Below are 12,059 nucleotides of genomic sequence, written 5' to 3'. Positions count from 1 at the left end.
ACATCCTAATATCCTTGAATTAGCCTGAAAGCAGGTCTCCAGATAGTATGGGATTAGATTTGTGCCAATAGGATCAAGAAAAACACTTTGGAGAGCAAACAAATTTTAAGACATTGAGAGAAAAAACCTTGGTTTCAAAAGAAAAACTTACGATCTGAATCAGATTCTTAAAATGATCAAGAAAAACACTTTGACGGTCAAACAAAAATTAAGAAATTGACAGAACAAAAATATTGACTAAAGGAAAAAAACATGTTTCAAAAGTAAAACTTACTATCTGAATCAACTTCTTAAAATGAGTAACAAAGTATGTTTCCTTTTTCTGTTTGCCTCTATGTGTTTTTGTTATCAATTTCCTTAGTTTTGTTCTAGCTGCTCAGAGCTTTGCTCTCACTACCAGATTTGCACTTACACTGTCTGGCTTTCTCCTTTGCAATCCCTGAGTTTTTGGTTGCAATTCTGACACAACCCTTTCGGGTGGGCGGGACTTCTGAGAAGTCCTCTCCCATAGGACAGTGGTTTCTCTTGAGTGACAGTTCAGTGACCTGGAAGTGATGTAGCCTCCAAGACATTTTTTTCCACCTGGTCAACAACATGAATTTTGAGCCCCAAACAGGTTATTTCTGCTGTCTGTGGTGTCTACTGAGGATCTAAAGTGAGTATTGATAATATATTTTATCTTTTCTTAGTTCATCTGTAAGTTAAGCCACTTTTTAAGTTGGTTTTAACCAGACGCTAGCTCACTAGCTAGCTGCTAAGCAAGCCATTGTGCTAGCCTCAGGACAATGGACTATTGTTCCAGAGAGACGTATTAAAAACTCATCTTAACATATTCATTACTGGTTTCATGGAATAAATTATTGCGGTTTATGTTAATAAGTTTGCTAATTTTTCAGGAACCTGTGGAACATCAGAGACTTTGCAGCTATTAGAGCTAACCTGTGTACTGCTAACTTGCTACAGAGGAAGCAGCAGAAAGCTGAGCTAACAGGCTGTTTTGCAGGTAAATACTCTTTTAGTGGAACTGCAGGACTTTTATGGTATAACTCAGAATTTACATGAGCTATTGTGGGAAGACTTTTAAACTACATTTACATACAGATACATGTATTTTTTATTCCATGTTACTTGGACGGGCTAAACAAGTTCATAGTTCTGCCTGCTCCTTTTTCAGTGAAACGAATGGATTATATGATGTAACTCTCTAGTAAATCTATAGTAACCATAGTCTGGTGACTAGTGTCTATTTTAGCTACATTTAGCTTAGCTGGAGTAATGTAGTCTAACTCTGCCTCAACTGGTGACTTTTTTACTTCATTGTCAGCCAGACAAAATGTTGCTACAGAGAAACGCCCAAGGTACTGATCCCACAATAGAAAATCATAATGTCCACATTTATTTCCCACAATCTCAAACGTCACACTAAAATTAAACTTTTAGCTCTGATTTAATTATTTCCTTATTGATATCAGTTTTCCCTTTGTTGTAGGTAATCCTCGGGTGTCAGCAGGAGGAGGTGACCACCTGCATAACGGAGCACCCTGGTTCTGAGCCAGTTGCACCTTTGTGCAGCTCTTTGGGGAGACGATGCTCAGCAGGTTAAACAACTGTAAAATTGATTTTGTTCGTAGTTTTTGTTTAATCTCTTACATCACCAGTTTTTCTTTCTTACAGACACATTTCTCCATGTGGTCAGGTGGTGTTGGTGTGATCTGGGAGGGCACACTCATGTCGTCATCTCTTTGTGCCGTCTCCAGGATCCTGATGGGAGTTCTCTGTGCCTATAAAGCAGGAGTATTTACTTCTGGGCCTGGAGGGCCGGTATCCAGCACGTTTTAGTTTTAACTCTGTTTCAATACACCTGATTTCAGTCAGCAGATAATTAACAGGCTTCTGCAGAGCTGCTGCACAGGTAATTCAACCACTGATTCAAGTGTGTTGGAGCAGGGAAACAACTAAAACGTGCTGGATACCAGCCATCCAGGACTAGAATTGAATACCCCTGCTATAAAGCCTTCCTCCCTCCTCCGGACTTTAAACATTAGTGTTTTATTACGGTTTACCTGATTTAGTAAATAAATCTCAATTTATAAATTTCCTGTTTTGGTGCCTGTCCATAAAATCCTGCATTAGACACCGAAAGCTGAATGGATGCCTTTCATTCACTTTGACATTCAATGTATTTTTAAAGATACACTTGAAATTAATATCAGCTGTTTAACAGAGTGGTGCAAAGTAATTGCTGATGTCATGATTTTTGCAACAACCTGACCTTCATGCAGAGAAACTCAGGAGACAAATGAGCTAAAAACAGTTTATTAAAATGTTTGACGGATGACTGAAGAGGTAACAGCTGGAGATCAGGAACCAGAAGCTTCTGCGAGGAAGAGCAGAGGTTAGTAAGAGGCAACAGGTCAGGGTTTTCTTAGACTGTGCAGGTAGCTTACAGAGTCTGAGAAACGCCACAGAGATGGAGCCACAGGTTTTAGTGTTTAAAGATCAGAAGGCCCTGAGGTAAAATTGAGTGTTAGTAATGACTAAAGAATGACTTACAAAAGGAAAAGTTTAGGTACTTACGGTCTAAAATTGTAGCGCAGACGGGAGACAGCAGAATGGTGGCGAAACAACCAGAAGTCTGGGAGAATGACAGCATGAGTAGCAAGCGGGTGAGCAGAAGGTAGTGGGTAAGCCGACTGCCAGTATGGTTGTGTGATCAGGAGCTTCAAGGAAAGAATTCCCATAGATCTGCATAGAACATGAGAACGTAAGTTTGAAAAACGGCAGAGTCATGGGCTAGATATGGGTTAAAACACTCTGATGAGTGACCAGCTACCAGCTTTTATTCAAGGATGGGGTTACAGGTGTGTGAGGATGTGCCTGCCCCATGAGAAGAGTTTTCAGGTAAGCCTCTCCATGGTGCTCTGCAATGGTGACTAGCAAGGCTAATGAAGAGATTAAAGGGAACACAAACCCAAACTCCTAACAGCAACACAACGACTCCTCCCACAGGCGGTTGTTCCACTGAGCACGCAGCTGCCCGAAGTTCAGCATCAGGCAACCTGTAGGCGATGTAATCATACGTGGCTTCTGAGCATGCAAGTTTATTCTAACTGTACAGCGTACAATAATAATAAAGATTTATATTGTGTTGTGTTGCTCACCTTACAGGTTCTTTTAAAATATTATCCTGTGCCTGCTTACAGCAGGTCTTTCAGGTCTTTTGAACTAGACACAGAGAGGTTCAGGCACAGGTACTTAGTCAGACTCCTGATATGATAGAGCATCCACCACCACGGACTCGAACAATAGGTCCATATGCTTGTCAACTGGAAACAATGGAAAAAGATTACCATTAGTACAGATATTTATCCATAACCATCACTGTGGGTTTATTATACAGCATATGAACTACATGAGGTGGGATTGGTCTGCAGTAGGGATGTGTATTTTTGACAGAATTTATTGTTGGAATATTCAATAAACAGTCCAAACTGATACTTAACATATATAACATGAGTTTCTGAACCATAATAGCGAGATTTAAATTTCAATGGTGGAAACAAAACCCAATGCACACTGCTGCCAACTAGCGGGCCACATTTAAAATGCACCAAAAACAAAGAAAATACACAAATGTTTGCATGTAAATTCTTCCAAAAATTAGATACACTGCTTTTGAAAATGGATGTAATATCTCAGGAAAAAATATCACGATATATTGCCATATCGATATTTTAGAGACAGAGTTCGAGAATATCGATACAATATTACTGGGAAAATACATCGCGATATATTGTCATATTGATATTTTCTTACATCCCTTGTCTGCAGTGTACTTTGTGTACACTATGGTGTGTCTTAGCTCACCAGCTGCAGTTGATGCATGTGGCTGTGTAGCACTTCCATTGTAATGCAATGCAGCAGTTTTCAATCTGAAAAGAAAGAATAAATAAATAAAAAATAGCTTTTAGACAAAAATATAGATTTTATGTAAAAATTAATTAAAAGCATGTATTTAACTCATTATTGATTATCTGTCCTGGATAACATTCTTTTCATGGAGAATACAGAGCACGTGACAGAAAGCACATTGAATCTGATTTGTCTTGTTCTGACAAACAAATGTCAGATCTGTATACTGGAAAGAAATGTATTATCAAACATACTCACTTAGATAATTATTCAGTCAGAGTTACATCATAAAATCCATTCGTTTCACTGAAAAAGGAGCAGGCAGAACTATGAACTTGTTTAGCCCGTCCAAGTAACATGGAATAAAAAAATACATGTATCTGTATGTAAATGTAGTTTAAATGTCTTCCCACAATAGCTCATGTAGATTCTGTCTGAGTTATACCATAAAAATCCTGCAGTTCCACTAAAAGAGTATTTACCTGCAAAACAGCCTGTTAGCTCAGCTTTCTGCTGCTTCCTCTGTAGCAATAGCAGTACACAGGTTAGCTCCAGTAGCTGCAAAGTCTCTGATGTTCCACAGGTTCCTGAAAAATTAGCAAACTTATTAACATAAACTGCAATAATTAATTCCATGAAACCAGTAATGAATATGTTAAGATGAGTTTTTAATACGTCTCTCTGGAACAATAGTCCATTGTCCTGAGGCTAGCACAATGGCTTGCTTAGCAGCTAGCTAGTGAGCTAGCATCTGGTTAAAACCAACTTAAAAAGTGGCTTAACTTACAGATGAACTAAGAAAAGATAAAATATATTATCAATACTGACTTTAGATCCTCAGTAGACACCACAGACAGCAGAAATAACCTGTTTGGGGCTCAAAATTCATGGTGTTGACCAGGTGGGGAAAAAAATGTCTTGGAGGCTACATCACTTCCAGGTCACTGAACTGTCACTCAAGAGAAACCACTGTCCTATGGTAGAGGACTTCTCAGAAGTCCCGCCCACCCGAAAGGGTTGTGTCAGAATTGCAACCAAAAACTCAGGGATTGCAAAGGAGAAAGCCAGACAGTGTAAGTGCAAATCTGGAAGTGAGAGCAAAGCTCTGAGCAGAGAGAACAAAACTAAGGAAATTGATAACAAAAACACATAGAGGCAAACAGAAAAAGGAAACATACTTTGTTACTCATTTTAAGAAGTTGATTCAGATAGTAAGTTTTACTTTTGAAACATGTTTTTTTTCCTTTAGTCAATATTTTTGTTCTGTCAATTTCTTAATTTTTGTTTGACCGTCACAGTGATTTTCTTGATCATTTTAAGAATCTGATTCAGATCGTAAGTTTTTCTTTTGAAACCAAGGTTTTTTCTCTCAGTGTCTTAAAATTTGTTTGCTCTCCAAAGTGTTTTTCTTGATCCTATTGGCACAAATCTAATCCCATACAATAGGATCAAGAAAAACACTTTGGAGAGCAAACAAATTTTAAGACATTGAGAGAAAAAACCTTGGTTTCAAAAGAAAAACTTACGATCTGAATCAGATTCTTAAAATGATCAAGAAAAACACTTTGACGGTCAAACAAAAATTAAGAAATTGACAGAACAAAAATATTGACTAAAGGAAAAAAACATGTTTCAAAAGTAAAACTTACTATCTGAATCAACTTCTTAAAATGAGTAACAAAGTATGTTTCCTTTTTCTGTTTGCCTCTATGTGTTTTTGTTATCAATTTCCTTAGTTTTGTTCTCGCTGCTCAGAGCTTTGCTCTCACTACCAGATTTGCACTTACACTGTCTGGCTTTCTCCTTTGCAATCCCTGAGTTTTTGGTTGCAATTCTGACACAACCCTTTCGGGTGGGCGGGACTTCTGAGAAGTCCTCTCCCATAGGACAGTGGTTTCTCTTGAGTGACAGTTCAGTGACCTGGAAGTGATGTAGCCTCCAAGACATTTTTTTCCACCTGGTCAACAACATGAATTTTGAGCCCCAAACAGGTTATTTCTGCTGTCTGTGGTGTCTACTGAGGATCTAAAGTGAGTATTGATAATATATTTTATCTTTTCTTAGTTCATCTGTAAGTTAAGCCACTTTTTAAGTTGGTTTTAACCAGACGCTAGCTCACTAGCTAGCTGCTAAGCAAGCCATTGTGCTAGCCTCAGGACAATGGACTATTGTTCCAGAGAGATGTATTAAAAACTCATCTTAACATATTCATTACTGGTTTCATGGAATAAATTATTGCGGTTTATGTTAATAAGTTTGCTAATTTTTCAGGAACCTGTGGAACATCAGAGACTTTGCAGCTATTAGAGCTAACCTGTGTACTGCTAACTTGCTACAGAGGAAGCAGCAGAAAGCTGAGCTAACAGGCTGTTTTGCAGGTAAATACTCTTTTAGTGGAACTGCAGGACTTTTATGGTATAATTCAGAATTTACATGAGCTATTGTGGGAAGACTTTTAAACTACATTTACATACAGATACATGTATTTTTTATTCCATGTTACTTGGACGGGCTAAACAAGTTCATAGTTCTGCCTGCTCCTTTTTCAGTGAAACGAATGGATTATATGATGTAACTCTCTAGTAAATCTATAGTAACCATAGTCTGGTGACTAGTGTCTATTTTAGCTACATTTAGCTTAGCTGGAGTAATGTAGTCCAACTCTGCCTCAACTGGTGACTTTTTTACTTCATTGTCAGCCAGACAAAATGTTGCTACAGAGAAACGCCCAAGGTACTGATCCCACAATAGAAAATCATAATGTCCACATTTATTTCCCACAATCTCAAACGTCACACTAAAATTAAACTTTTAGCTCTGATTTAATTATTTCCTTATTGATATCAGTTTTCCCTTTGTTGTAGGTAATCCTCGGGTGTCAGCAGGAGGAGGTGACCACCTGCATAACGGAGCACCCTGGTTCTGAGCCAGTTGCACCTTTGTGCAGCTCTTTGGGGAGACGATGCTCAGCAGGTTAAACAACTGTAAAATTGATTTTGTTCGTAGTTTTTGTTTAATCTCTTACATCACCAGTTTTTCTTTCTTACAGACACATTTCTCCATGTGGTCAGGTGGTGTTGGTGTGATCTGGGAGGGCACACTCATGTCGTCATCTCTTTGTGCCGTCTCCAGGATCCTGATGGGAGTTCTCTGTGCCTATAAAGCAGGAGTATTTACTTCTGGGCCTGGAGGGCCGGTATCCAGCACGTTTTAGTTTTAACTCTGTTTCAATACACCTGATTTCAGTCAGCAGATAATTAACAGGCTTCTGCAGAGCTGCTGCACAGGTAATTCAACCACTGATTCAAGTGTGTTGGAGCAGGGAAACAACTAAAACGTGCTGGATACCAGCCATCCAGGACTAGAATTGAATACCCCTGCTATAAAGCCTTCCTCCCTCCTCCGGACTTTAAACATTAGTGTTTTATTACGGTTTACCTGATTTAGTAAATAAATCTCAATTTATAAATTTCCTGTTTTGGTGCCTGTCCATAAAATCCTGCATTAGACACCGAAAGCTGAATGGATGCCTTTCATTCACTTTGACATTCAATGTATTTTTAAAGATACACTTGAAATTAATATCAGCTGTTTAACAGAGTGGTGCAAAGTAATTGCTGATGTCATGATTTTTGCAACAACCTGACCTTCATGCAGAGAAACTCAGGAGACAAATGAGCTAAAAACAGTTTATTAAAATGTTTGACGGATGACTGAAGAGGTAACAGCTGGAGATCAGGAACCAGAAGCTTCTGCGAGGAAGAGCAGAGGTTAGTAAGAGGCAACAGGTCAGGGTTTTCTTAGACTGTGCAGGTAGCTTACAGAGTCTGAGAAACGCCACAGAGATGGAGCCACAGGTTTTAGTGTTTAAAGATCAGAAGGCCCTGAGGTAAAATTGAGTGTTAGTAATGACTAAAGAATGACTTACAAAAGGAAAAGTTTAGGTACTTACGGTCTAAAATTGTAGCGCAGACGGGAGACAGCAGAATGGTGGCGAAACAACCAGAAGTCTGGGAGAATGACAGCATGAGTTGCAAGCGGGTGAGCAGAAGGTAGTGGGTAAGCCGACTGCCAGTATGGTTGTGTGATCAGGAGCTTCAAGGAAAGAATTCCCATAGATCTGCATAGAACATGAGAACGTAAGTTTGAAAAACGGCAGAGTTATGGGCTAGATATGGGTTAAAACACTCTGATGAGTGACCAGCTACCAGCTTTTATTCAAGGATGGGGTTACAGGTGTGTGAGGATGTGCCTGCCCCATGAGAAGAGTTTTCAGGTAAGCCTCTCCATGGTGCTCTGCAATGGTGACTAGCAAGGCTAATGAAGAGATTAAAGGGAACACAAACCCAGGACTCCGACCCAAACTCCTAACAGCAACACAACGACTCCTCCCACAGGCGGTTGTTCCACTGAGCACGCAGCTGCCCGAAGTTCAGCATCAGGCAACCTGTAGGCGATGTAATCATACGTGGCTTCTGAGCATGCAAGTTTATTCTAACTGTACAGCGTACAATAATAATAAAGATTTATATTGTGTTGTGTTGCTCACCTTACAGGTTCTTTTAAAATATTATCCTGTGCCTGCTTACAGCAGGTCTTTCAGGTCTTTTGAACTAGACACAGAGAGGTTCAGGCACAGGTACTTAGTCAGACTCCTGATATGGTAGAGCATCCACCACCACCGACTCCTGATATGATAGAGCATCCACCACCACGGACTCGAACAATAGGTCCATATGCTTGTCAACTGGAAACAATGGAAAAAGATTACCATTAGTACAGATATTTATCCATAACCATCACTGTGGGTTTATTATACAGCATATGAACTACATGAGGTGGGATTGGTCTGCAGTAGGGATGTGTATTTTTGACAGAATTTATTGTTGGAATATTCAATAAACAGTCCAAACTGATACTTAACATATATAACATGAGTTTCTGAACCATAATAGCGAGATTTAAATTTCAATGGTGGAAACAAAACCCAATGCACACTGCTGCCAACCAGCGGGCCACATTTAAAATGCACCAAAAACAAAGAAAATACACAAATGTTTGCATGTAAATTCTTCCAAAAATTAGATACACTGCTTTTGAAAATGGATGTAATATCTCAGGAAAAAATATCACGATATATTGCCATATCGATATTTTAGAGACAGAGTTCGAGAATATCGATACAATATTACTGGGAAAATACATCGCGATATATTGTCATATTGATATTTTCTTACATCCCTTGTCTGCAGTGTACTTTGTGTACACTATGGTGTGTCTTAGCTCACCAGCTGCAGTTGATGCATGTGGCTGTGTAGCACTTCCATTGTAATGCAATGCAGCAGTTTTCAATCTGAAAAGAAAGAATAAATAAAAAAAAATAGCTTTTAGACAAAAATATAGATTTTATGTAAAAATTAATTAAAAGCATGTATTTAACTCATTATTGATTATCTGTCCTGGATAACATTCTTTTCATGGAGAATACAGAGCACGTGACAGAAAGCACATTGAATCTGATTTGTCTTGTTCTGACAAACAAATGTCAGATCTGTATACTGGAAAGAAATGTATTATCAAACATACTCACTTAGATAATTATTCAGTCAGAGTTACATCATAAAATCCATTCGTTTCACTGAAAAAGGAGCAGGCAGAACTATGAACTTGTTTAGCCCGTCCAAGTAACATGGAATAAAAAAATACATGTATCTGTATGTAAATGTAGTTTAAATGTCTTCCCACAATAGCTCATGTAGATTCTGTCTGAGTTATACCATAAAAATCCTGCAGTTCCACTAAAAGAGTATTTACCTGCAAAACAGCCTGTTAGCTCAGCTTTCTGCTGCTTCCTCTGTAGCAATAGCAGTACACAGGTTAGCTCTAATAGCTGCAAAGTCTCTGATGTTCCACAGGTTCCTGAAAAATTAGCAAACTTATTAACATAAACTGCAATAATTAATTCCATGAAACCAGTAATGAATATGTTAAGATGAGTTTTTAATACGTCTCTCTGGAACAATAGTCCATTGTCCTGAGGCTAGCACAATGGCTTGCTTAGCAGCTAGCTAGTGAGCTAGCATCTGGTTAAAACCAACTTAAAAAGTGGCTTAACTTACAGATGAACTAAGAAAAGATAAAATATATTATCAATACTCACTTTAGATCCTCAGTAGACACCACAGACAGCAGAAATAACCTGTTTGGGGCTCAAAATTCATGGTGTTGACCAGGTGGGGGGAAAAAAAATGTCTTGGAGGCTACATCACTTCCAGGTCACTGAACTGTCACTCAAGAGAAACCACTGTCCTATGGTAGAGGACTTCTCAGAAGTCCCGCCCACCCGAAAGGGTTGTGTCAGAATTGCAACCAAAAACTCAGGGATTGCAAAGGAGAAAGCCAGACAGTGTAAGTGCAAATCTGGAAGTGAGAGCAAAGCTCTGAGCAGAGAGAACAAAACTAAGGAAATTGATAACAAAAACACATAGAGGCAAACAGAAAAAGGAAACATACTTTGTTACTCATTTTAAGAAGTTTATTCAGATAGTAAGTTTTACTTTTGAAACATGTTTTTTTCCTTTAGTCAATATTTTTGTTCTGTCAATTTCTTAATTTTTGTTTGACCGTCACAGTGATTTTCTTGATCATTTTAAGAATCTGATTCAGATCGTAAGTTTTTCTTTTGAAACCAAGGTTTTTTCTCTCAGTGTCTTAAAATTTGTTTGCTCTCCAAAGTGTTTTTCTTGATCCTATTGGCACAAATCTAATCCCATACTATTGGCACAAATCTAATCCCATACCTTTAGCTCATCTGCTGAGTCAGAACTAATCAGTTTCTCCAAACTGAGGCTGTTCACAGTAGTGCCTTCTACAGGAAATTTACTAGAATATTTAAGCTTGCTTGATCAAATCTGATCTACTCCTTTAAGATTCATGAACATCTCCAACCAGTTTAACTGCCCTAACGTCTCTAATCTGTAAAGATGAAGACGCCTCATCCTCATGCTGATCAGATGTGAGTATCCAGCGCCATCTTGTGGCTGTGCATGAACAGCATTTTTGCTTGTGAGAAAAATGCTTCATCACATTTTAAAACGCTGTTTGAGTGTTTAGAATGCTACCAAGGAAAACATTAGTTATTTATTCCTCTTTTCCTTTTACTTATTTATTTATTTATTCATTCATTCATTCATTCATTCATTCATTCATTCATTCATTCATTCATTCATCCATCCATCCATCCATCCATCTATCTATCTATCTATCTATCTATCTATCTATCTATCTATCTATCTATCTATCTATCTATCTATCTATCTATCTATCTATCTATCTATCTATCTATCTATCTATCTATCTATCTATCTATCTATCTATCTATCTATCTATCTATCTATCTATTTATTTATTTATTATTTTTAATGGTGCTATTTAAACATAAAAGTTTATTTCTCTTCTGTAAATCTAATCATGACGTTATTGCTCTTCTTGTCACATTGTTCAGAGTGAAAAGCTTCTAAAAACAAGCAGTCTGTGTGTTCTAAACTAATGTGTTCAAAGTACATTCTGTCCTTGTAACTTTAATGATCATTTCTCTGAAGCTTTGGAGTGTTGTGCTCATATACTAGATGTGAGTGACAGCAGGAAATCACTGACAGGAAGATAATTCAGTAAGTTTATTAATCAAAAATCAGTCTTTGAATTCATTATTTCTATGTATTTTGGTAACACTTTACAATATGGCTGTCTTTATTAATGCTACTCAGTGCATTATTCAGCAATAATAAACAAAGGCTTGCTTTAATGAGCATGAATTTACAAATGGTTCCTTTATTATGTTCCTTGTGCATTATTAAGCATTAATAAACACATGATCGCTTTACTAACGTTATTTAGTGCATTATTAGGCATTAATTAACACAGGGTTTCTTTTATGAGCATTAATAAACAAATGGCCACTTTATTAACATTACTTAGTGGATCATTAAGCATTAATAAACAATTTGTTGCTTTATTAACATTACTTAGTGCATCAATGAGCATTAATAAACAAAGGGTCCCTTTAATGAGCAGTAATAAACATGCTGGGGGGGGGGGGTCTGCTTAGCAATGCATCACATACTTTTTAAAATAGTTTATATTGCCTA

At 37.8% G+C, this 12,059-nt stretch overlaps 4 long non-coding RNA genes across 5 annotated transcripts; 2 read left to right on the top strand and 2 right to left on the bottom strand.

Annotated features, from left to right (window-relative positions):
• Positions 1–527: 527 nt before the first annotated feature.
• On the top strand, positions 528–1,890 carry LOC129152503 (uncharacterized). The gene is made up of 4 exons (XR_011515693.1): positions 528–655; positions 897–1,003; positions 1,490–1,598; positions 1,675–1,890. It is a non-coding gene; the product is annotated as an uncharacterized lncRNA (long non-coding RNA).
• A 735-nt stretch (positions 1,891–2,625) lies between these two features.
• On the bottom strand, positions 2,626–8,660 carry LOC129152504 (uncharacterized). 2 transcript variants are annotated; one of them, XR_011515694.1, is made up of 7 exons: positions 8,462–8,660; positions 8,259–8,359; positions 7,865–8,032; positions 3,868–3,932; positions 3,162–3,326; positions 2,972–3,059; positions 2,626–2,745 (listed from the first exon to the last, which is right to left on the bottom strand). It is a non-coding gene; the product is annotated as an uncharacterized lncRNA (long non-coding RNA). The 2 variants fall into 2 exon arrangements; XR_011515695.1 differs by lacking the exons at positions 7,865–8,032; positions 8,259–8,359; positions 8,462–8,660 and adding exons at positions 4,171–4,218; positions 4,395–4,499; positions 4,741–4,863.
• LOC139062113 (uncharacterized) lies at positions 5,815–7,177 on the top strand. Its single transcript, XR_011515692.1, has 4 exons — positions 5,815–5,942; positions 6,184–6,290; positions 6,777–6,885; positions 6,962–7,177. It is a non-coding gene; the product is annotated as an uncharacterized lncRNA (long non-coding RNA).
• An 809-nt stretch (positions 8,661–9,469) lies between the features above and the next one.
• LOC139062114 (uncharacterized) lies at positions 9,470–10,181 on the bottom strand. Its single transcript, XR_011515696.1, has 3 exons — positions 10,073–10,181; positions 9,727–9,831; positions 9,470–9,550 (listed from the first exon to the last, which is right to left on the bottom strand). It is a non-coding gene; the product is annotated as an uncharacterized lncRNA (long non-coding RNA).
• Between the last annotated feature and the right edge of the window lie 1,878 nt (positions 10,182–12,059).

This window comes from Nothobranchius furzeri, chromosome 12 (genome assembly GCF_043380555.1).
Source record: "Nothobranchius furzeri strain GRZ-AD chromosome 12, NfurGRZ-RIMD1, whole genome shotgun sequence".
Taxonomy (NCBI): Eukaryota; Metazoa; Chordata; class Actinopteri; order Cyprinodontiformes; family Nothobranchiidae; genus Nothobranchius; species Nothobranchius furzeri.
This window is presented reverse-complemented; position numbering and strand designations above follow the sequence as displayed.